This window comes from Artibeus jamaicensis, unplaced genomic scaffold (assembly GCF_021234435.1).
Source record: "Artibeus jamaicensis isolate MK-2021 breed Jamaican fruit bat unplaced genomic scaffold, CSHL_Jam_final contig_354, whole genome shotgun sequence".
NCBI classification, from domain to species: Eukaryota; Metazoa; Chordata; class Mammalia; order Chiroptera; family Phyllostomidae; genus Artibeus; species Artibeus jamaicensis.
This window is the reverse complement of record NW_026521803.1, coordinates 12,542,635-12,565,575: the sequence shown is the minus strand read 5'-3', so window position 1 is coordinate 12,565,575 and position 22,941 is coordinate 12,542,635. Positions and strand designations below refer to the sequence as shown.

The 22,941-nt window shown below is 39.8% G+C and overlaps 1 protein-coding gene and 1 long non-coding RNA gene across 2 annotated transcripts in view; one reads left to right on the top strand and one right to left on the bottom strand.

The window, feature by feature from the left end:
- CHST9 (carbohydrate sulfotransferase 9) overlaps positions 1-22,941 on the top strand; it is a 241,093-nt gene that overhangs the window by 132,250 nt on the left and 85,902 nt on the right. The window lies entirely within an intron of this gene.
- The window catches only part of LOC128627278 (uncharacterized), a 254,879-nt gene continuing 247,448 nt past the window's right edge, over positions 15,511-22,941 (bottom strand). Inside the window, exon 4 of the long non-coding RNA XR_008391433.1 lies at positions 15,511-19,590. This is a non-coding gene — a long non-coding RNA (uncharacterized LOC128627278). The remainder of the gene's footprint in view (positions 19,591-22,941) is intronic.

The window sequence follows — 22,941 nt, the reverse complement described above, 5'->3', positions numbered from 1 at the left end:
GGGGACCAGTAAATTACTTGCCGCCAGTACCCAGAATCAGTGAGTAAAACTCTCTGTGATGTTTGAGTCTTGGATGGTGATAGATAAGCTGAGCAACAACCGGGATATCTGAAAATCCCATAGTGTTGGTTTTAAACGCCTGCTCTTACAAGGATAGCGGGCACCAGAAGGCACAGCCTATGTGGCATCGTTGGGGTAGAAAGTCTTGGAGGGTGGGGGAGAGAAGGAAGGAAACCATGATCCTTGCCCTCTTATCATTTACAGAGGGAACCAAAAAATTCTGAGATAGGTTTCACTTTTATACCTAATTTAATGAATAACTAATGTTCATTTTATTTGAAAGTGTTTAATTTCTCTATTATTCTTTAAAAATATTTAACACTGCCCCGACTGGTGTGGCTTGGTTGGGTGTCATCCTGCAAAATGAAAGGTGGCCAGTCTGATTCCTGGTCAGGGCGAAGGTGGCAGGTTCGGTCTCCTGTTGGGGTATGTGAAATAGGCAACCAATCAAACGTTTCTCTCCCTTTGTTTCTCCCTCCCTTCCCCTCTCTCTAAAACTAAATTGTAAGATCTTTTTTAAAAAAGTATTTAATGCTTCCTGGAGACAAAGGACTTTTTACAGAAATGTCTTCCTCTAAGAATACAATAAAACCTTACTAATTCAGATATTTAGTAATACATAACTTTTACCATTTGACCAAGACTACCATGAAATTGACCTTTTAATCATGTGCAGGCCATGGATTTGATAAGTAGACACAACATCTGCAACTTATTTTAAAAGAATAACTGTTTTCCAGACTCTAGCGTATGGTCTTTGGGCAAAAAAAGATTCAGCTACAAAACGAGGACACATTCCATTAAGTAGATGTCTCCTCACGCAGACTTAACTGGCAGATCACAGTATTGAAAGTAATAAAGCTGCATTGCTTTCAGTAAATTCTGACTCCCCTAATTCAGGCTGGCTTCTTCCTTTTTTTTTCCTACCTTCCCAAACTCATTCCAATCTAAGGAAGTTTGCTATTGGGTTATATGTGAACACAGTATTTATTACTAGAAGATCAATTTCTGTGAACTTATTTTTTTAATTTACAAATATAAATTTTAATGTCATTTGCTGCTTATCTGTAACATTGATTACCTAGATGATATAGTGTATTTACTTTTATAAGAGAAATGATGTGTCATTCCCTTTTCTTTTTCATGTCTTTCATATAGCAGGTAATTTTTTTTAATTTAAAACTCAATATTTTCACAAAACGTGCAAGACAAATTCCCAGGATAATAATGAAGAGTTATGATGATAAAAAAAATAACTCCAGCTCATGCCTTCCATGGGCACGTTGAAAAATTGGAACAGTAACTGAATTACCATTCATTCATTCATTCATTCAACAAACACTCAAGGGCCATGCTTATTGCTTCAAGGTGTGTGGAGATAAATAAAATTCTCATCCTGTCTCTATTGTGCTGACAGCCCCTAATTTGAAACAGAGATGAAGGCAAATAATTTTTTCATGTGATAGGTGATGTGTTATTCTTATAAGCCAAGTGCTTTGGGAACATAAAGAATATACCGTTATATCTGACTGGAAGAATTGGGGAAATATTCGTTATAGATATAACATTTGAGCTCACTCTTAAAGACCAGAATCAATTTCTACAAGTAGATAAAAACAAGAACATTTCAAACCAGGATGCGCAAAAGCTTGGAGGTATGGAAGTGTGTGAATCACGCAAGAAAACAGATATATTTAGTTGTGGAGAACTGAGGGGGTGGGGAAACTGTATGTAGTATATTTAGAGACATCTTACTATGAAAATATGCCCTTACTTAGTCATTTAAAAGATTGGAGCTCAGAGAATGATTTACTTGAGAGTCATCTGCAGACAGTTGAAATTTGAAGAAATGGCAATAGATAATTCTCTCATAAACAATTGAGAGAGCTTTTAGGAGTACATAATAGAGTGAACTCCCTAAAACAGGAGAAGAGGAGGAGTCAAAAAAGATAAATTTGATGGTGGATATAAAGAAATTTGAGGGACCTCATGTCCGAGAGCTTCAATTTTCTTTACACTATACTTTGGAGAAGCACGAGATGTAGACCAGGAGGACACAAGTTCGAATCCCCGCTCAGCTGCCCGTGAATGATGTCACATAACCTACCTGCCTTTCTGGGTTGTCTTCTGTAAAATGGACACAATAATCACATTTAATTCTTGGGTTGGAGAACTGTATAATGTATGTGATAGCACATTCTAAATAATAAAGCTTTCCATCTTGAGAAGCAGTCTGACTCAGTGGCCATAACATGTGCAGAGTGACCTCACTGAGCTGTTGTCTATACAATGGGGGTGACAATGCACAGCCTGTGTGAATCATTAGCATAATTAAAAATAAGGTTTGTCCAATGTATTCACATAAAAGGGCTCTACAGATGGGACTAGATAATTATCATCTGTGAACAGGAGCTTGTCTTGAGGAGGGAGAAAGACCACAATGGGGAATGAAAACAAGACAGGGCATGTAAAAATGTTTTTCAGCAGAACCAAGAGCCCATTCTGAAACTATGACTTTGCTGGTACAGCCATGCCTATGAGCTCCAGAGCAGCCAAAACAGATGATATGATGAACCTACAGTTGGGGAAGGTCAAAGCCAGTGCTGCATCATTGAGAGAAACAATTGAAAAGATTGGTCAGCGCATATCCCAGAAGCTTGAATGTCTGGTGCTCCAAGCCCTGTACAACAATAGGACAGCAGAATACTGCTTTTTCTACTCAGGGTCCTGGGATCCTGAGGCTCTTTTTATTATCAAGGAGTGACTTGGGTTGCCAAAGTATATCTCCCAGTTATATCCTCTTTCACCAGCTAAGTTCCAGCCACAGGATACTACTCAGAGATCCCCCAGACCCCTGCCTGCCCCTTCACCCTTGGCTCACAGTCCCCACCCCAGCCTGTTCCCCACCTCCTTTTCCACTTCAGTTTTAATACTTCCCTTGCACATGAGGCAGCAGGAAAGACTTCTACCTGCTTGGAATAGGAAACTGAAATTTGAACCAAGTAGGAAAGAGCTAGGCTGCAAGCCAGACTTGTTTCTCATGCCATCAGCATCAGTTCTAGACCTCAGCAGAGAATTCACTGCTTGCAATAGGCAGGACCACAGGTCCTCTCTCATGCTGGGAAGTGGGTTATCTCACTGGCCACTAGGATAATGTCCACTGTCCTCTTAAAATGCTTTGTGGACCCCAGGAGAGAGCTGCCGACATCTCTCTTGATAGTTACTAAACTTATCTCAGAGGGAGATTCAAATTGCTGGAGCATGTTCTCAGGTTGCCAGTTGGCTGCAAGAAAGAATATAGGTTGTATCTTGCACATTATTGACTCCCATTTTAATTGATGTAAAACACAGTCCTCACTTGGGAATATGCTTGATTTAATCACCCAGTAATTATTCATTAAGCATATACTATATTCAAGGTGCTGGCTACTATCCAAGATCCTTGCCAATAATGAATGTAGGCATCTTCCATAAATAATATTTGAAACACCAGGAAAACCTTGTCAAATTCAGACAAAATTTTAGGTTCCAGTGAAAATATAACCATAGAAACTCATTAGGGTTGGGAAACCCCAGAACTTTTTTTCTCCTCAGGCTTTGCTCCCAAAGCCCATTCTTCTCTGAATAGTAACAGGGATCACATAGAATTCACCTCTAAGAACCTTGTTTTGTGTACATTTCTTTCCATCAGCTCTCTGTTAACTCAAAGATGTATAGATTGTTCCAGAACACACCACATTTGCACTCCCCACACATGGTCCTTCTCTACTTGGCAGGAGGCAAGCTGAGGTTCACCCCATCTCTGCCTTCCCCCGGGGTAGGAAGCACGATGGGATGTTTCTCCTGATTCGGTCTCAGACTGAGGATTCTCCCTTTCTGCCACAAATGCACACTAACCTTTTCCTGAATATGCTTTTGTCACTTGGTGTCATGCCAGCCAGACCAGAGAGCTCTCTGCAACTACCATTTTATTGCCACCTGGTTGGTATGCAGACTTCCTTCTAGATCTGCTAGAGGGAGCAACTCACTTCTCAATAAAAACAACCACAAACATCCTCTATTCATTTATGTTGTCTTTCTGTTTCTTCTTTAATTAACATATCTCCCTTCTGGACTCTTTAAACCTCATCTCTATCCTTTATATATCTCGCAGATACTAGTAACCCTTAGGAGACAGTCTTTTGGCTTATTTCCCACTTAGGTGAAAGAACACAAGATTCCTGTCCATCCAATGGCAAATTCAAAACCAGGAGTGTGCGTGCAGTGGCCTTTCATTTACATGTTTTCTCGCTGCTCTTTATAACTCCTTTGTTCATTGCGGAATAATCCCATGAATCCTTGCCAGCAAGAATGCAGCCCAGATTGGAACATCACAGACTTGAGGATGTTGATAAAACATTCACGGCACCATCTAAAACTTGAATCTTCTTACTCTGAGCCTCCTATACTTCCTTGAGCCTCCATTTATAGACTGAAAAAAAAATGCTTTCCTTCTATTTCTTGAGTAGAAGTAATTCAAGATCATCTCTTAGGGTAAGTGAACTGAAAGATGTTCCTTGGGTTTTCACGAAGAAAATCTTTGGGCGGGGTGTGCGTCCCAGCAAAAAGATATACACAGTCAAGGGTGATACCTTTTTACGTGCCAATAGCACACTCTCTCCCTGGGTAGCAGCGCCACCTTTGTGGAAACTGCAGTGGAGTGTGATTTTAAAGGAAAACTTGCTCCTGGCCACAACTCCACATGTTCAAGTAGACTCAGTCACACAACCTGTGTCTGCACCCTAAGGCTCTGCACTTTATAGGTGTGTTGTCCCCACGGTTCCTGGAAGAGAATGTTGGGTAAGTGTACGCAGTGTCCTGTGCTCATCCAGCTCCAAGAAGGGGAGGCACACCTCCTGTTCATGAGCTCTGCCATTGTCAGAGATGTGGCTTCTGGACATCAGCCCCGTGCTGGGCACGCCTTGGCATTTTCCAGGGCTCCTCTGTGCTCACCTTTTCTGGGGAATGAGGAGACTGGAGAAGAAGGTGATGTGGTATTAGAATCAAGGTCAGGGTTATTATTAAGGTAAGAGTAGAAAGGGGGAAGTTAAACCTACGTTTATACTCAAAGTAGCTGGCAGCCCTGCCCTTGCTCGTGCCTAGAGACACACATCCCACTGACAGGCAGAACATTCTTTTCTGTAAATCCAGGATTACCAAAGCTAGTAGGAAAGGATAGTTAGAGACTTTCCTGTAGCCTTTCCGAGTCTATGTGAGAATTAAGCCTTACAAATCTTACAAGAATTGATGAACGTGGTGATATAAAAAATGCAGCATAAACCTTCAGATTCATGGCCTAACAGTCTCAGCTGAAAATCTCTTTTGCTATAGGACAAAAAGAAAAGTACCCTTTGCCAGCCTCACCTGCTTTCAGACAGACTTCAGTGTCCAAAAAGCTTGAAAATTCTGCACAAACTGATGTTATTATTCCCACATCCATAAAAATAATCTGTGGAATTGTTGGGATCCTTTCATTTCATGGGGGAAGGGGGTGCACATTATTCTTGTATGGCAATAATTAACAAAGAAAAAGTAGCATCTCGTGGTTAATTTAGCTATTGTTTTAAATAATCTCCTGGTACCTGAATTACATGGACATATTATTTTAATAAGCTGATCTGCAAGTGTTTTTCCCCTTCTCATTGAAGTGCAGAGTAATCTATTGGGTCAAGGTTTCCAGTCTTTTTCTCTTGCATTATAATGATCTGTCATTTCCATTGTGGCTACACCCAAAAGTCAATTTTGGGTCTTGTTAATTTCATCAGTGGTGATGAAATTCTTCCCAAAGTGTAACTACTCCCCTTGCTGGTGTATCCTGGTAATGACATTCATCTTTGAAAATCCTAATTCAGAGCAAGGAATGAGGGGGTGGGTTTTGTTTTGTTTTGTTTTGTTTTGTTTTGTTTTGTTTTGTTTTGTTTGTCTGTTTAGGGGGATAATTCTTTATGTTTTTGAAACTGGATAAATTAATGTTATCATCATACAATGTAAACTAGGTATGTTAAATTCAATAGAGCCAGAATTTTTAAATGTTTCTTATGTCTAGAAAGTAGGAAAATGTTCTGTAAAATCTTTAACATTAAAATTTCTTTAAAATATTAGAACCTCTTAATTTTTAAAATTGAAGTGCTATTTGTTTACAACAAAATGCACAAGTGTTCTTAAGTGTTCAATTCGGTTAGTTTTGAAATTTGCATATAACCTGTGTAATAGCAATCAAAATAAGACATTGAATCTCACCACTAAATAGTTTCCTTATGGCCCTTTCCAGTCAATTCCAATACACCACCCCACCACCTCCTCCCCACCCCCAAGCTCCTCATCTCTTCCCCATAGCCCAGGTAACCACTTTTCTATTGTATGTTTTCCATTGCCATTTATCCACGCTGGACCTTCTCTCTTCCATCCCTACCCCTCTCCCTCCTCTCCTGCAATCACTATTGCCCATGTCCATGAGACCTTTTCAGTTCTGTCACCATAGCTTAGTTTGGTCTATTCTTCAACTTCATCTGAATGGAATCATACAGCATATGCTTTGTAAATGCTCCACCCACTTACTATAATATATATGAGACTGTTGCCTGTGCCCATAGTTTAGTCCCTTTTTATTATTGAGTAATATTCCATTGTATAACTAAACTACTAATTATTTATCCATTTTCCTATTCTCAACCTTCACTTTGTTTCTGAATGATTGGGACTGTATGAATAACACTGCTCTGAAAACTCGTGAACAAGCCTGTTTGTGAATATATGTTTTCATTCCTGCTGCTTAAATACCACAGAATAAAATTCATGATCATAAGGTTTAACTTTACAAAAAGCTGCACAACCATTCACCAGGCATGTTGGAAGTTGGAGATGCTCCTTTTTTCCAAGAGTGAGAATGAAATAGGGTCTCTTGTGTCTTTAATCGGCGTGTCTCTGATGGCTAATGGTGTTCATCATCGTCTCATGTGCTGCTGCCCATTTGTGCATCTTCTTGGGTGAGATATTAGTTCAAGGTCTTTCTCGTTTTTACTAGCTCACTTCTTGACTGTTGGTGATATGAGTTCATCAGATATTCTGCATTGCAAGTCCTTTGTCAGATACATGTATTGTAAATATTTTCCCAGTGTGTGGTTTTCCCATTAGTTTTATTTTCTTTAAAGTTCTTTTTGATGAGCGTAAATTTTTTATTTTGATAAAGAACAATATGTTATTTTTCTCTTTTATGGTTAGTGCCTTTGAGTGTCCTGAGAAATCTTTGTTTACCCCCAGGTTGTGAAGTATTCTGCTACTACTCAAAAAGTGGTGTTCACAACTTTTTAAGTTGGTAATAACAATAAGGACAGTTTGCAGGCAGCTAAAGAGGCATGTTTATAATGATGGCAGCATAGCTGTGTCTGCAGTTTTATAAGTTTGTGGTACTTGTTAATTTTCAAGTGTCTCCTTGATTTATCCTCCTTTTTCTGAGAAGTAGAAAGCAAATTTATAATAGATGTTTTTAGAATTGTCAAGATTGAAGTGCTAGGAAAGCTCTCTGTGAGGTTTGAACATCCTATGTATGATAATGACTTTAGATAATGATCTTTATAGTACTCGTGATTTGATAGCATTATTCACTGTCCTTGAGCAATGTCTTCAATTCCAGGGAGCCAGACCATGCTACTTCTGTTCTGTATCCTCATCTTTAGAGTAAGAGGATGACAGCAAATCATCAGGCCTCCCTAATAAGATGATTTGGTGCATATATTGATTTAAATATACAAAACTTTAATATGTCTTAAATATATGCAATATATGTTTGTATGATATCCTCATCACCAAGAACAAAGGAAAGCTCTGATAGTGTTTATCCCTTTGATTAATATTTATTGATTCGTACTGCATGGTAGATTCGTACAGCGGTGAACCGACAGACCAGGTACCAATCTCTAGGGGCTTTCCATCTAAACGAGGAGAATTAGTCAAGTAAAGGAAAGTATTGTTTTCGATTTGTTAGATGCTCTGCAGAATATTACAGGGCACCGTGCAGGACAGTACCAGGGAGGGAGCCCTGTCTGGGTGGGTAGGTAGGTAGCATCTAATCAGAGATGGGTGGAGAGGGACCCAGCTGTGGAACAAGTAAGGGCAGAGCAGTCTGCCCAGCAGGAGCAGCACAGACGACATCCTTGGGCAGGAAAGAACCAGTGTGATCTGGCCAGAGTGGTAGGGTACAGGGAGGGGAGGGACAGGGAAAGGTGAGATAGGAGAAATGGGTAGTGGTAAGACCACTGTGGGGCCTTATTGGCCATGGTCAGGAGTTAAGTTGTTGAAGATTGTCCTCTTCCATGAGCTTAAAATGAAGTCCAGGCTCCTCATTAAAAAAAAGCATGAGGTATTTATAGCTAGAATAAGGGATAGTAGTTAATACTTTTGTTTTAGAGTCCCTGAAGAGTAGCTGGTGTGTGCTGACTGATACACAGCCCGGGTGACTGGGTCGCTCTGTAGTGTTTACTGAACAGGATTCTTAAGGCAAGTGGTCCATAGAAATGTGAGGCAGAGGGGAACACTGACCAGGTGGGTTTGGATTTAGAACCCATCTAAGAGGTCTGTGGTGCCCGTTGGTGGACATGCTGAAGAAGTAGGGAGAAGACAAGGAGTCGGATATTTAAGTTGAGGAAAGTCTTGAAATTGTGTCCAGGACTTAGGATGAGACCACAAGGATAACATGTGTCATGTACAACCCTCAGATCATTCTCAAGCAGGACACGTGGACAGAACAGAGAGAAACCAGTAGCAGGTGGTCCACTAAAGAGTTTGAAAGAGTTCATGTAAATTACACAAGGTAGTAAAGGAAATGAAAGCATGAGACCAAGAACTGTGGGCAGAGACCTCAGCCCATTGGTCAGGTTTGCTGATTCATTTTCAAGACCAGCCTAGTCTCCTAGAGTATAGGAGCCCCTACATGACTCTCCCTGTCACTTGAAGTTGTTTCCGGTCATAAAGAAGTGTGGACAAAATATGTTAGCGTGTTTCCCTCTCCACAGAGTCTTCAAGAGAAGCAAGTAAATGAAATGGGTGCAGGGTCAAAGTCAGCATCCTCTCTCTGCCTGTGTTCCTACCATTGTACGGTCAGCCATTCGCCCTTCTTCCTCTAATAAGCATTCCCCTCACTTCTCGGTGAACAATGTACCCATTTAAACTTGGGAAAATAAAAAGTACATCCCCCCCCATACTGAGGAGGCTGGAACACATTGAAAGAACATGGAGCATAAAATGCCAGGGTGGTGAGCTTGCGGAAGAGCCAGAATGCAATGGTTACAAAGATGTCTTAGCAAAAAAGTCAAGAAATTTTAATACCTTTTTGTTAGCTTTAGGGTCAAGTTGGATGTCTGCAAATAACAGTAAATAAAACCTAGTTTGGGGGAGAAGCTGAAATGGAAACAAATATTAATGAATAATCGACTTTATAGAAGGGAGCCAAAAGACTAAATGTAGAGATATACAAGAGATAAAGGACAGAGTCCTTAGTGACACAAACAATGGAGATTAATAAATAAGTGTATTAAATGGAAAAGAGGGACTAAAAGGTTGATGACTATTAGAATGGCAAGAGAGAAGAGTATCACAGAAATAAAGATCAAGAGAATGCCTAAAATGTGCTGTTAATAGTGTTTACTGCAGTTGGGAAATCTGATTTAAAACAGGAAAAGTTTTCCCCTGATCTTTACAATGTGTTTACAGAATATATTTTTCAATCAATCATTGTTCAATTTAAAAATTGTTTTCAGGTGCCCTGGTCAGTGTGGCTCAGATGGTTGGAGCACTGTCACATAACTGAAAGGTCGTGGGTTGTATTCTCAGTCAGGGCACATGCCTGAGTTGCGGGTTCAATTCCTGGTCAGAGCACATATGATCCCCATCCGGGTGTGTGTGGGAAGCAGCCAATCAGTGTTTCTCTTTTCCCATCAATGTTTCTCTCTCTCCCTTTCTCTCTCCCTTTCTCTCTAAAAGCAATGGAAAAAATATCCTTGGGCAAGGATTAAAAATAATAATAATAATTCTTTTCAGGAAATGAACTGTATTTCTTACAAAAATTCTATAGTTCTTGATTCACTGCTTTTGAAATCTAGAAGTAAGTCTGTAGATAAGTGTAATTGTTTCATAATAGAGGGGCTCTTTACAACACTAAATACATTTTTGTTGGTTGGTTGCAACAACATTCATTTTAAAAGATCTGCGATTCTTGAAAAGGTTTGTCGCTCATTGTATTAGATATTTTTATACCTCCCAAGGCTAAATTTGGCTAGTTAGTACCACTGTGGGATTGGAACAGAGAACTAATTTCATCATTTGACTTTTAAATCAGTTTTTGTGTGTGTTAACTTAAACTGAAATGTTTCAATCAGGAATAAATGCCACGGTGAACGGGTGCACTTTGCTGGCTGCAGTGAAGTGCTCACATTTTTGCAGGCTCACAAATGACAGTGTGGAAGCACAGCCTTCGAGTCTCACTATTCGATATTTCTGCACTCACATTGTCTTTATTATGCTGCTTACCCCAGTCAGAGCTTTTTAATTTCAGGAACGCAGTTGAACTTAAAGTTTTTATTTCACCAACTTTTTCAAAGGGATTGACATAACCCAGGGTGTGCCTGACCCATTTTTACATAAAAGCAAGAGTTGGCAACCAATTTATTAAATTCAGATTGGCTTGCATTTACTGTATGTCTATTATTTGAAAGGTGCAATGCCAGGAGATTAGTTTTCAAGGAATAAACAAATCATCTGGGTAAATGGAAACTTTGAAATGAAATTTTTAGTCTTCAGGAATCATAAGAAAACATATATACCTAAATTAATGATCAAACAAAATGTGCTACTAATATATGCAAAAGAGAGGAGCAACCGGGACAAAAAACCTTGAATATGGCTCTTTGTTAACTTTTTTAAACTACAGAGTCCTTTTTGAGTTAATTCTTTTCCTTTTCTCTTCTAATAGTGTTATCCTCCATGAGCACTTTTTTATTTCAACTCTTTTTTAAAATTATTTTTCAACTACAGTATTCTGTTTTTCACTCCCATCCCAGCTCACCTCCCCTGCCCCCCACCACCCTCACCCTCCCATTTCCGCCCCCCTTAGTTGTTGTCCATGTGTCCTTTACACTAGTTCCTCTAAATCCTTCCCCTTTTCCCCTGAAATTCCCTCCCCTCTCCCTTCTGGTCACTGTCCCCTTGTTCTCTATTTCAATGTCTTTGTTTTTATTTTGCTTGCTTGTTTGTTTTATTGTTTAGCTTCCTGTTAAAGGTGAGATCATATGGTATTTGTCTTTCACTGCCTGGCTTATTTCACTTAGCATAATGCTTTCCAGTTCCATCCAAGCTGTTGCAAAGGGTAGGAGCTCTTTCTTTCTGCTGCATAGAATTCCATTGTGTATATGTACCATAATTTTTTGATCCATTCATTTACTGACGGGCACCTAGGTTGCTTCCAGCTCTTGGCTATTGTAAATTGTGCTGCTATGAACATTGGGGTGCATAGGTTCTTTTGGATTGGTGTTTTAGGGCTAAAATCCTCAACAAAATATTGGCAAGTTTCATCCAACAATATATCAAAAAGATCATACACCATGACCAAGTGGGATTCATTCCAGGGATGCAAGGATGGTTCAATATTTGCAAATCAGTAAATGTAATACATCACATAAACAAAAGCAAAGACTAAAACCACATGATCATATCAATAGACGTGGAAAAAGCTTTTGATAAGGTACAATACCCACTTGTGATAATACTCAGCAAAGTGGGAATAGAGGGAGCATTCTTCAATATAAAGGACACATACGAGAGACCTACAGCCAACATCATACTCAGTGGGCAAAAACTAAAATCTTTTCTATTAAGATCAGGGACAAGACAAGGATGTCCACTTTTACCACTTCTATTCAATATAGTACTGGAAGTTTTAGCCACAGCTATCAGACAAGAAGAGGAAATAAAAGGCATCCAAATTGGAAAGGAGGAAACAAAACTGTCATTGTTTGCAGATGACATGATAGTGTACGTGGAAAATCCTATAGACTCTACTCAAAAACTGCTCGAACTTTTTGAGTTAATTCTTTGGTGGTATTAGAAAAGTGAAATATGCTCAGATATTTATAGATATAGTTAAATTTCATGTTAAACACCCAGGGCTTTAGGCTCAAGCTATGGTTTTCTTGTTTGATTTTTTGTGTGAATTTTTTCATGCCAAAGACATAATCAAGTTATAAAAGTATATTTAGATTAACAACTATTCACTCAATATTACAAGGGTAAACAACTTAATAATTCATGAGTGTACTCATGTTGTATATTAGAGAGCTTTGAAATAAACAGTGGATTCAGCATGTGAAACATGCTCTGAAAATCAGCTTTTGCACAGACTGGACAAGTGTTATACACCACACAAATTCATGGACTGAGAAATTATGAACACCTCTTTACTTGTTACTGTCAGATACATTCATTGCCTGTGTCATCAAAGTGCTTACCAGTTCAATCATGCAGTCTTTTATTTCATAAATGATGGAGTTTAAGGGGACTGCACCATAAACTTCTGTTGTATCGTTCCCTGCCCTTCCCCCATCAGATGTTTAATAACCACCTGCTTATGGATTAATTGCTTGACCACAGGTAAGTACACATGGGTGAAAGAACAGACTACATTTCATTCTTTTCCCCTACATCAACCTTTCTCCTGCGGCTCTGCTGGATCCTGACTCCCTTTCTCTCCTTGGTCATTACAAGCCTTTGTTTGTTTGTTTTTAATTAATTATAGTTTATTTATTATGCCTATACAGTGTCCCAATTTTTCCCCTGTTGCTCTCTCCACATAACCCCCAACCCCCACTCCCTCAAGCAATCGCCATACCATTGTCCATGTCCATGGGTCATGCATACATGTTCTTTGGTTACTCTATTTCCTATGCTGTAATTTACATTCCCATGGTTTTTCTTTAACTACCAATCTGTACTTCCTAATCCCTTCACCTTTTTCATCCATAACCCCAACCCCCTCCTACCTAGCAACCATCAAAATGTTCTCTATATCCATGATTTTGTTTCCCTTCTGCTCGTTTGTTTATTTTGACTTTTAGATTGAATTATTGAGGGGCATGTATTGCTGGCATTTTATTGTTCATATTTTTTATCTTCTTCTTCTTAAAGAAGTTCCTGTAACATTTCATGTGATGCTGGTGTGGTGGTGATGAACTCCTTTAGCTCTTCCTTCTCTGGGAAGCTCTTTATCTGCTCTTCTATTCTAAATGATGGCTTGGGTAGAGTTATCTTGGTTGTAAGTCCTTGCTTTTCATCACTTTGAATATTTCTTACCAATTGCTTCTAGCCTGCAAGGTTTCTTTTGAGAAATCAGCTGACAGTCTAACGGGGGCTCCATCACACATCTTTGGACTCTGGAATCCGATAGAACTGGGATCAACCCCTGTCCCATTGTAGGGCCTTGGGCAAGTCATTTCACCTCTCCAAGCCTTAGTTCCCCTATAACATGATGTATTAGAAGTTGTGATGTTTGGTTTGCTTTGGTTTGCTTCAGTTTTGCTTTGTTTTGTTTTATGGACATGTTTACCATTCTGTAATGCATGTAGAGAGGTGTTTAAAGACTCATGTTTCACAGATGTTTCTAAAAATGCTACTTGCATGCCACACTGAGAACAGAGTTATTTCAGTGAATGGATGTGTTGTAGCTGAGAAACCCAAGGTTCAGAGGTTTCTTGTCCTTAGCCCCACGGGCAATAGGTGTGGAGCCGACACAAAACCCTGAGGTTGTGGGACCCCAAACCTCACCCTCCTGCCATTCCACATGCCCTGTCTTTGTGCTGGTGAAACTTAGGATCACTCCAGGTGATTGCAAGAGAATGTCTGTATTGAATGACCCTTACAATTACTTCCCGTCATTTAACATTCATACATGGTCAAGAGCCTATCTTAACCAAGTGCACAAGGAGAGAGGGACTTCTTCCTCCCTGGGTTGCTGAGATAAAAATAGTCTAAAAGAGGGCAGTTGAAGTGAGAAAAACATTACAGACGATGAAAGGCGACATCAGTTAAATCCCCAGGGCTAAAAGCTGCGGATGCTAGCTTCTGCTTTTAGCTGTCAAGGATCATCTTGTGATTGTAGATAAATTTATTTCATACAAAAAAGAAAAAAATATGTATCTCCAGATTTGCTTCAAATGAAATTGATTACTGAGTCTGAGATAATTGCATTTAAGTAAAAATCCTAGAAGTCATAGAAATATCTATGACATCTAAGACATACAAGCATATACAGAAATTTAAGGTTAAAGAGTGATATTAAAAAAGCAATTGAAGTATCACATTGTCACTTTTGCTGGTTTCATTTAGAGTCTATGCTTTCTAGTTTTACCTCCAAGGCTTAGGGTAATAAGTGTGTATTTCTGATGCCACCCAAAGTAAATTACCATGGATTTGATTCCATTGAAGGCATAAAGAAAGGAAAGGGAAAACATAAAGGAGACAAGAGAATGCTTTCTCACAATTCAATAATGTGAAAGGACTTCATAGGTTGTATTTCGGAAGATACTTTTTTTTTAAAGCACTTGATGGTACCCTTTTCAACAGAGCTACCAAATAATAAAAGCTTATTTAACTTAATTTTCCACTCCATTTCTCCTCAAGGCACAGACCAAGTAAAGAAGTACCCGCATAGATTGCGTGCCACATGTCAGAACTTTATTACCATACTCTCTTGGCATTACTTCACCCATTTTTCTGTAATATTTTAATTCTAAACTGAAGGATGGGAAATGTTACTAGAACCTATGTCTCAGTTGGGTGACTACTCCATTAACCCAAAGATTGGTGGTTCTTTTGTTATCAAAGGGCTCTGAACAACAAGTTCAAATCACCCAGAGTTTTTTAAGTAATAATGCCTGCAGAATGCCACACAAAGAAAAAGATGAACTTACAAACTCCTCCCCCAAACCAGGAGTTACTTCTGTACCTATTCACAGCTGACCAAGGCCAGCGATTCACAGAATGGACTCCTTGGGCCCCATGTTAAACTATTGCAAATTTCTCATCCATAAAATGAAGTGCACTCCCAGCTGGAGAGGAAATTAAATATCTCTAAGATCTTTCCAACGTTAACATCTTGAGATTCTATGACTGAATTGGAGTAACATATATACACAAATTGGGACAAAATGTTAGTAGAATCCAAGAGAGCCCCCTCTCTCCCTTATATGTCTAGAGCAAAAACCTACCTGAAGTATGCAGGTGTGCTCCTGTGTGTGTGAGAGGGGAGCCCAGGAAGAGAGGCTCTTACAAGAATAAAAAGCCAAGAGCCTCTCAAAGCCTTACATCTCAAGAATGAAGGGCCACTGAAGATCAACACCCTTTATTTTGGCACAAAAGATACAATTAGAAATACCAATACTGTGGAGTAGTCAGGCCTTGGCTGGGTGTTAGAGGAATAAGAGAACCAATGAGGAAGGTGGGGAAGGAATCAGGGACCGAACAGCTGGGAGGTGGTTGAATGAAGGTATGCATGCCGCTTGGCCTAGAAAGGTGCCTGTTTCACACCTTTTTTTTTTTTTGACAATTTATTTTTACTTTTTGTAATTAAGTGTTTTCCACTTGAAGAAACTTCTGCTCAAAACACAGTTTCCAAGATGAAAGATTTAAGTTGTGCGGAATTACAAATTAGACGAAGAACGACATTGAATACCATACCACATCTAAGAGGGGACAAGTGAGAGAATAGTGCTTTAGGATTTATATCTGATATAGTACTTCAACTTCTGACTAATTGACTCTTGTTGCAAATACTTAAAAGGGCCCATTTTTCATTCAGTAATTACTTCTGTAGTTAAGTTGTTCTCTGTAATAATCATTTCATGCTGCCCCTGGTTTGAAATTTCATCCCCACACCCCATCTTCCACTCCTCTCTTCCTCCAGAGTACCTGCTTTATGTTTCAGAGAGTTAACAGGAGCCACCTGCAGAGAACTAGCTCCAATATCTACACCACACCTGTAAGCACTTTCCTCTAGTTCCCATGCTCTCCTCCCCTAACCTTCTGCTGCTACGGTGGAGGAAGTGGCCCCACCTGCCATCCACGGTGACTTCCACCTGCGCTCTGATTCCATCTGTTCTGTCTTCCCGCGGACTTCCCTGAATGGGTTACGCACTTTTTCTCCCAAGTCTTCAACTTCTTCCCATCTGTGGCTGCTTGCTATCAGTATTTCTATTTTTCTCCTTTAAAAAAAAATAAAAGTCCTCCCTGAATCCAGGAATCTCTTCTGACTATAGTTGTTTCCCCATCTAAACAGAGCCATCTGCTTTTTCCCCCACCACCCATCCCTTTACTCCCTGTCCACACCAATCTGGGTTCTGTCCTGGCCACTCCACTGGCTTGCTTTGCTCATATTGCAAAGGACACTTCGCCATCAGTCTGACTTAAACCTGCCTTCATCTTACTAGTCTCTCCTTGATAAACAAGTTTTCCTCCTCTTTTCCTGAGGGTTCCTCCCCCCTCTCTTTAAGGAGCTGTTTTCTTCCATCTGAATTTCACATATTAGATCCTTCTTGGCTTGGCCCTAGATCCACTCCACCTTTTTAATCTACACTCTTTCCCTGGTGCTTTCATTCACTCCCATAGACCAGCCTCTTTTCCCCAGTGCCTCTCTTCAGAACAGCAGAGCCCTATACCAGTTGCCTGTTGGCTGCTGGTACTGCATCCTCTCAAACCTGCCCCTTCTCCTGCATCCCTCAGTAAGTGTCGCCTAATTGCTCCTCCTGGAAACTTGGGACTTGATACTTTCTTTCTTTCTTAGCTGACATATTCAATTATCAAGGCCTATCAATTTTACCTTCAGAATAGATATCATGCTGTTTCTTTCTATGCTTCTTCATCCACCACCATCTCACTAGCCATAGAAACAACCCCTAGCTGCTCTCCTTGTGTCCGCCCTGACTCCTCTCTAGCCCACTGTCCATATCACAGCCAGAATGAACTTCACCAAATGCAGCACTAGTGTCACTCCATAGCCTGAAATGTTTTGGAGGCTTCCGATTGTTCTGAGAATAGAATGTAAATGCGTTTACATGAGCGCATGTGATCTGCCGTTTCCCTATTGACCTCTCTCCCCGCACTTCCTGTTACCCTCCTGCCCCATTCACTCTGTTGTGCTGAGCTTCTCCCAGCAGCCTGGTCATGGCGCCCTTCCTGGCGTCCTGTCGTTCTCTATCCCTGAATATCTCTCCCCACCTCATTGCATCCTTCCTCACCCCATGATTCTATATTAAATATTACTTCCCTCAGGTCCTGATTAAATATCACTTCCTCCAAGAAATTCTCCGGTCTTCCCAGCTCCTCTTGACTGGATTTGCCACCCCTGCTCTTTGCTATTTTAACACCCTGTACTCCATTGTACAGTCATCACAATTGTAATTATGTAATTATTTGGGTACTTTTGTTTGACATACCCTGCCAACCAGACTGTGGTCATCTCTGAACTTTCACCAGCCAGTATATTTCCTACTATATAATAGGTCTCAAAAATCTTTGTTGAGTGAATGAACGACAAAACTTCCCTTTTTTATCTTTCCTAACATCTTCTTTCCAAGTTAACATAGAGGTTTTGTCCCATCTTGTATGGGAAAATCTGAATGAAAGGCAAAAACATGTTTAGTTCTGTTTTGGTCCTGGTGTTAACTCATTCTATGAGACTGTCTGCTCTCTCTCTTTTTTTCTCAACTCCAAAGAGGGACTAAGAGAATAATGAATAATACAGGTGGGATTTCAAACCATTAGTACACTGCGTTATTCTCACAGTGAATATCCAAGGGCTTGCTTCCATTTGTTTAGACCCTCAGTGGTTCACACGACTTGTCCGTGGCGGGCCTCAGAAGCAACACTGCATCAGGCTGCCTCTCTACAGTGGGCGCCTTCCTGACTTCTGGTGGCCCGTGTTTTCCTTTCCACAGATGTGGTACAGATTGGGAAATTTATATTCCATATTACAAATATGAACTTTGACCTCATTCATTTTCTATGGTTTTAAGTTACACTTTAAACGTGTTTTTGGTTGTAAGTAGCTAGAAGTACAGGGTTCAGCACAAATAATGCCCCTTTTTTATTACAAAATCTTTTATGACCAGATCATAAGCATGTAATTCTGTAACAGAACAATATCACACTCAAGCATACCATATAGCATTTTAGGTGACATGTTCAAATTAAAACTATAAATTATTACACCCGTATCATTACCCTACCAACCACACTCAAGCAGGCCTGACTTCTGCCAGACCCTGTGTATCTCAATAACTTAGATGCCTCTTGCCAGCTGAGTTTTGATATTTCTGCTTCTGATTACCTTGGCTTTGTGAGATTATTAACACCCCAAATACACAGATGTAGAGCTGTGTTATCCTGATTTCAATTTTGTAATGATAGGGTTTTTTAATTATGTCCACACCCTTTCGTGTTATTCCTTCTACATCTAACAAGATAGATGTACGAGGCAGCATGGTCGGAAGTGTAGCCGAGAATCCCAGAACGAAGCAAAGCAAACTGGCCTGCATGTAACTCTTCTGATCAAACAGGCTGAACACAAAATACGTACACACAATTGGTAGCATGTAGCCAAGAAGTCATTCATTCATTCATCTAGCCATAATACATGGAATGTCACCTATATGGCTGGCATTATATATTAAACAAATAAAAAATATATTAATAGTTTTCTTTAATTAGTACTGTGTTTTGATTAAATAGGGTGAGGTATTATGTTATGATTAAATCAAAGGAATAGCCAACTATTAAAGAGTAATATCCAAGAAAAGTAATTTAAATCTGCCAAGGCTCCATCATCTCTCAAAGGCAAGGTCAAACTTAGATGAAGGAGGACTAACCCTTTTTTGAGAGAGTCCCAGGTCCACCAATATAGTTATTTCTCCCACCTATTCTCTGATGACTGAAGTACTCTTTAACAGAGGGTAGCCTTTTTGTGACTTAACTGAAGGGAATACTTAAGCACAGAGATTACACACTGTCAACAATTTGCATTGGGGTGCCAGGGACTAAAATGAGAGTTTCTGCACCAAGGAGATTGATGCAAGAATGGGGATTGTGCGTGTCAGACTTGGGACTTAAAGAGGGTGAGGTGAGCTCCCAGGAATAAATGAGAACACACATATGTACATACACACAGCACGAGAACTGGGATTTTGAAAACACACTGTGTTCGCTTGCCTCCTTTCAGGCTGTGCTTGATGTTGTCAGGACAATCTCACCAACTCCGGAGTCCTGCTCATTTACCAGTATCCTGTTCGCAATCACTGAAGCTGCTCCACTTGGCCTCGCTGCTCTCACTTGGTCCCAATCAGTGAGGGTAGACCATCCCCCGCACCTTTTTATGTGACAGGTTAAGCAGAAGTAATGTCCAAAATTGCAGCAATCCCAGGAAGCCTGAGAAGCAGTCATGTAAAGCAGCTGAATCTAGAAAGGGAGAGAGGGTGACAAATTTTAGTACAAAAGAACAGACCTGCCACTGGAGATGGGACATAGTTTGTAGAAGCAGTTGTTACAGCAATATATGTGACACCCTACAAGTGAATGAAAACTAGACGATAAAACAGGCCACATGGAGTTATGATAAAAATTCGTATGTCAGGGAATGCTGTTTTAAACTCAGTTCATAATCCATGCATTGCTAGAAAAGTTTTCAGAACAATGAGAGTGCTTACTTGCCCCAAATCCATTGGAACAGCTTGACTTCTATGAATATAGCATACCCTCCCCATGCCTGGCGGGTAAGTTTCAGAGATCTCTGAAAATAGATTCATCAATGAGCTTTTGATCCTGACCAAAAAAATAAATATGAAAAATTAATAAAGCCTGGAGCAGCTAACCTCTTTCTCTTTAGGGCACTGGCGAAAGTCTATTATTCTGATTACATCAGAGAGAAAATTCCAATTGCAAACTGTTCCTTTTAACTTCATGCTAATCAGTTTTCCTTTTAAGTAGGTCTTTAAATAGGTGATGGAAATAGAACTAGAACAGTACTGAGTGCAAATGAGGAAAACCAGAAATATATATAAAGCTAAAAGTTCTGAATATAAGAATTAGAGGCGATTTCTCTTATGCAGCTATAGAAATATAAATAAATATAAGCATAATTGACCCAGGTTCTTATTCAAGATCTCAGATACTACCTCAGTGTTCTCTAACCTTTTACCCATCCCAGAAGTAGCTAAAATATTCAACATGCTTCCATCCATAGTAGTGGCTTGGGGGCTGCAAAGGCAAAGCTGTTCTCTTCCTCAGTGTCTTGGGTCCCTGGAGGAGCCCCGAGGTGTGTATCTGGGAAAATCAGTTCCTGCAGGAGATTTTGATGCCTGCCCTGGAGAGCCGTCCCTTCCTGCACTGAGACCAATTGATGTGATTCTTCTGTGCCTTAGTTTTCTCATCAGTAAAAGGAGGGTAATATGCCCAAGAACATGTAAATATATAAAATGATTATACAAAAGAAAAGCTTTAATATCTCCCATTTGCATGTTTTCAGATAATCCGTCCAACATGGTACAACAGAACTGTGTTTGTTGAATGTTCCGGTTAAGCTCTTGAGTGTTAGGCTCTAAACGGAAGCTAAAAATAGCATTGATTAGAAGTAAACGTGGAGCACAATCTATTTAAAGGTCACTGTGACTGCTCCAGAGCATTTTGACGGTCTCTACCAAATATTTTAAAAAGAGAATAAAATACATAGGGTCATATGTCAGTGAACGAGCTCTGCATCGTAATGACCCATTTATTAAGCCTTACACACATGCAGATGTGCTGCTAAGAACTTAACTCTTATTTAATCCCCACACAGTCTTTTACTATTATTCCCATTTTACAGATACAAGACTGATGCTTAATCAAATGACATAGCATGCCCCAAATTCCACAATGCATTACTAAATTAGTATTTAAACCTACATTTTTATGATTGCAACATTTTTTTCTCTCAGCTACCATGCTGAGTTTGTAAGACTATCAGAAGTGGTTGGAGAAACTATAACTGAAAGAAAGTTGTAGAGAGACCCATCTTCTCATGGGTGCAGTGCCACCCTTCTGTTCGTTCACAAGCTGAATGAACAACATGTCAGGAATCCGAGTCTAAATATAACTTAACAGAGGGGAAGGAAAAGGGTGTAACTGAAGGAAACCTGCTCAATAGGGAACCGTAGTTTTTTTCCAATTCCAAATTAATTTACAAATAAGAACAGTAACTCACTCCTCAGGTGTCCTAGACCCACTCAAGAAATTTTCCTCTCTGCCTAATTAAAATAAATTGATAGTAAGCTGGATGCCGTTTCCCTGAGACAGCCACATTTGTGCTGGGAAAAGGAAACATTCAGAACAAAATTACTGTGAAAGATTTTAAAATTGGACTTTGTCACTAGGGGGCACTTAGGGATATAAAATCAGCATTGTCAAAAGTACTTTCTGAAACAGAACAATTACTGACATATCGTTTCAAGGAAAGAAAAAAATATCTGATTATAGACCTAAGAATTCAGGACATTTTCTCATGGACTATTTTTAGGTGCCAAGTTGGTGAGAAAAGGGGCATTTAAAGTGCACACAGTTTTGAAATTAGACGTCCTATCTTCTGTCTTTCACCACTGGAAGTAGAAATGTGATGTGAAGGAAAAAATAAGAAGAAGAAAGAAAGAACAGTGGGGAAGAAAACCTTCATCCTCCTGAGCCTCCTTTCATTGCTGTCTCTCGGTCTCTTTCTCACTGTCCTTGTCCTTTCCTTTACTCTTTTTCTAAGGTCGTTTGCTCCAGTTATTCAGTCTTTATTTTTGCTGGCCTCTCTTTTATTTTCCTTTTCTTCCCTTATACCCAGTTTTGTTCTTCTGCTTTATTGTTCTTCTTTGTTTTTGTTTTTTTTTAGCTGTGAGATGGTGTTCTACTTTGGTTTTTATACCTGTTTTGTAGTATTTTTTCCTCCTTTTTAGACAATCACATCCTCATTTTCTTAAGAAATCAATGAAATGTGTTCCTAGGTTCTGTCTTGCCTAAACCTGATAATAGACAATGTGTTAGAAGCCAGAAGAGAATAGTTTCCCCCAAGTACATGGGGAGAAAAATAAAAGTGGAAAACATATTCTCAAATGAGAATCTCTTACAGGACACAAACAAGCCAAAAATAAAAATAAAAAACCTATTTCATGGTATATATACAAGACTAAAACCACAGATTGGAAGTGAAAGATATGGCCAGAAAAGCTTGTTTTTGTCCACATGACCAAGCACCCAGCTTAATCGATTTTCTTTTCCAAATTCACCATTTCCTTGGGTTATCGTGTGAATAAGCTGTAAACCACATACAGTCATGAACTGCTGTCTCTCGGGGCCATAGATGCTCAGCAGCACCTGAGAGCAAGCGTGGGAGACCTTCAATCGCCCTACCCCTTCATGCGAGGGGGAAACATCCCGCAGTGTGCACCCTATCTGCGGAAATTACCCTGCAGTGATAATTAAGAAAATAATTGCAAATATGATTTACCAGGTCCATGCCCATCATTTCATCCTGTAAATTGAAACATTTCATCCACTGACCTAGTTTGTGAGCTTTGGGCTCACCTCCCATGAGTGGTAGATCTGGGTCTTCCTGAATAATGAGGGGATGGTCTGGGACCGGAAATCAGGAAACTGATTCCTTGTTCCCTTGGCTCCTCCTGTGGTCATGGGAAAGCCTACGCATCCTCAGTGTTTCTGGTAGGAAAATGATTAGTATAATTGTTATGTTGATTGCCTTAGAGATTTGATTTCAGTAAGCCATGCTTAGCACCC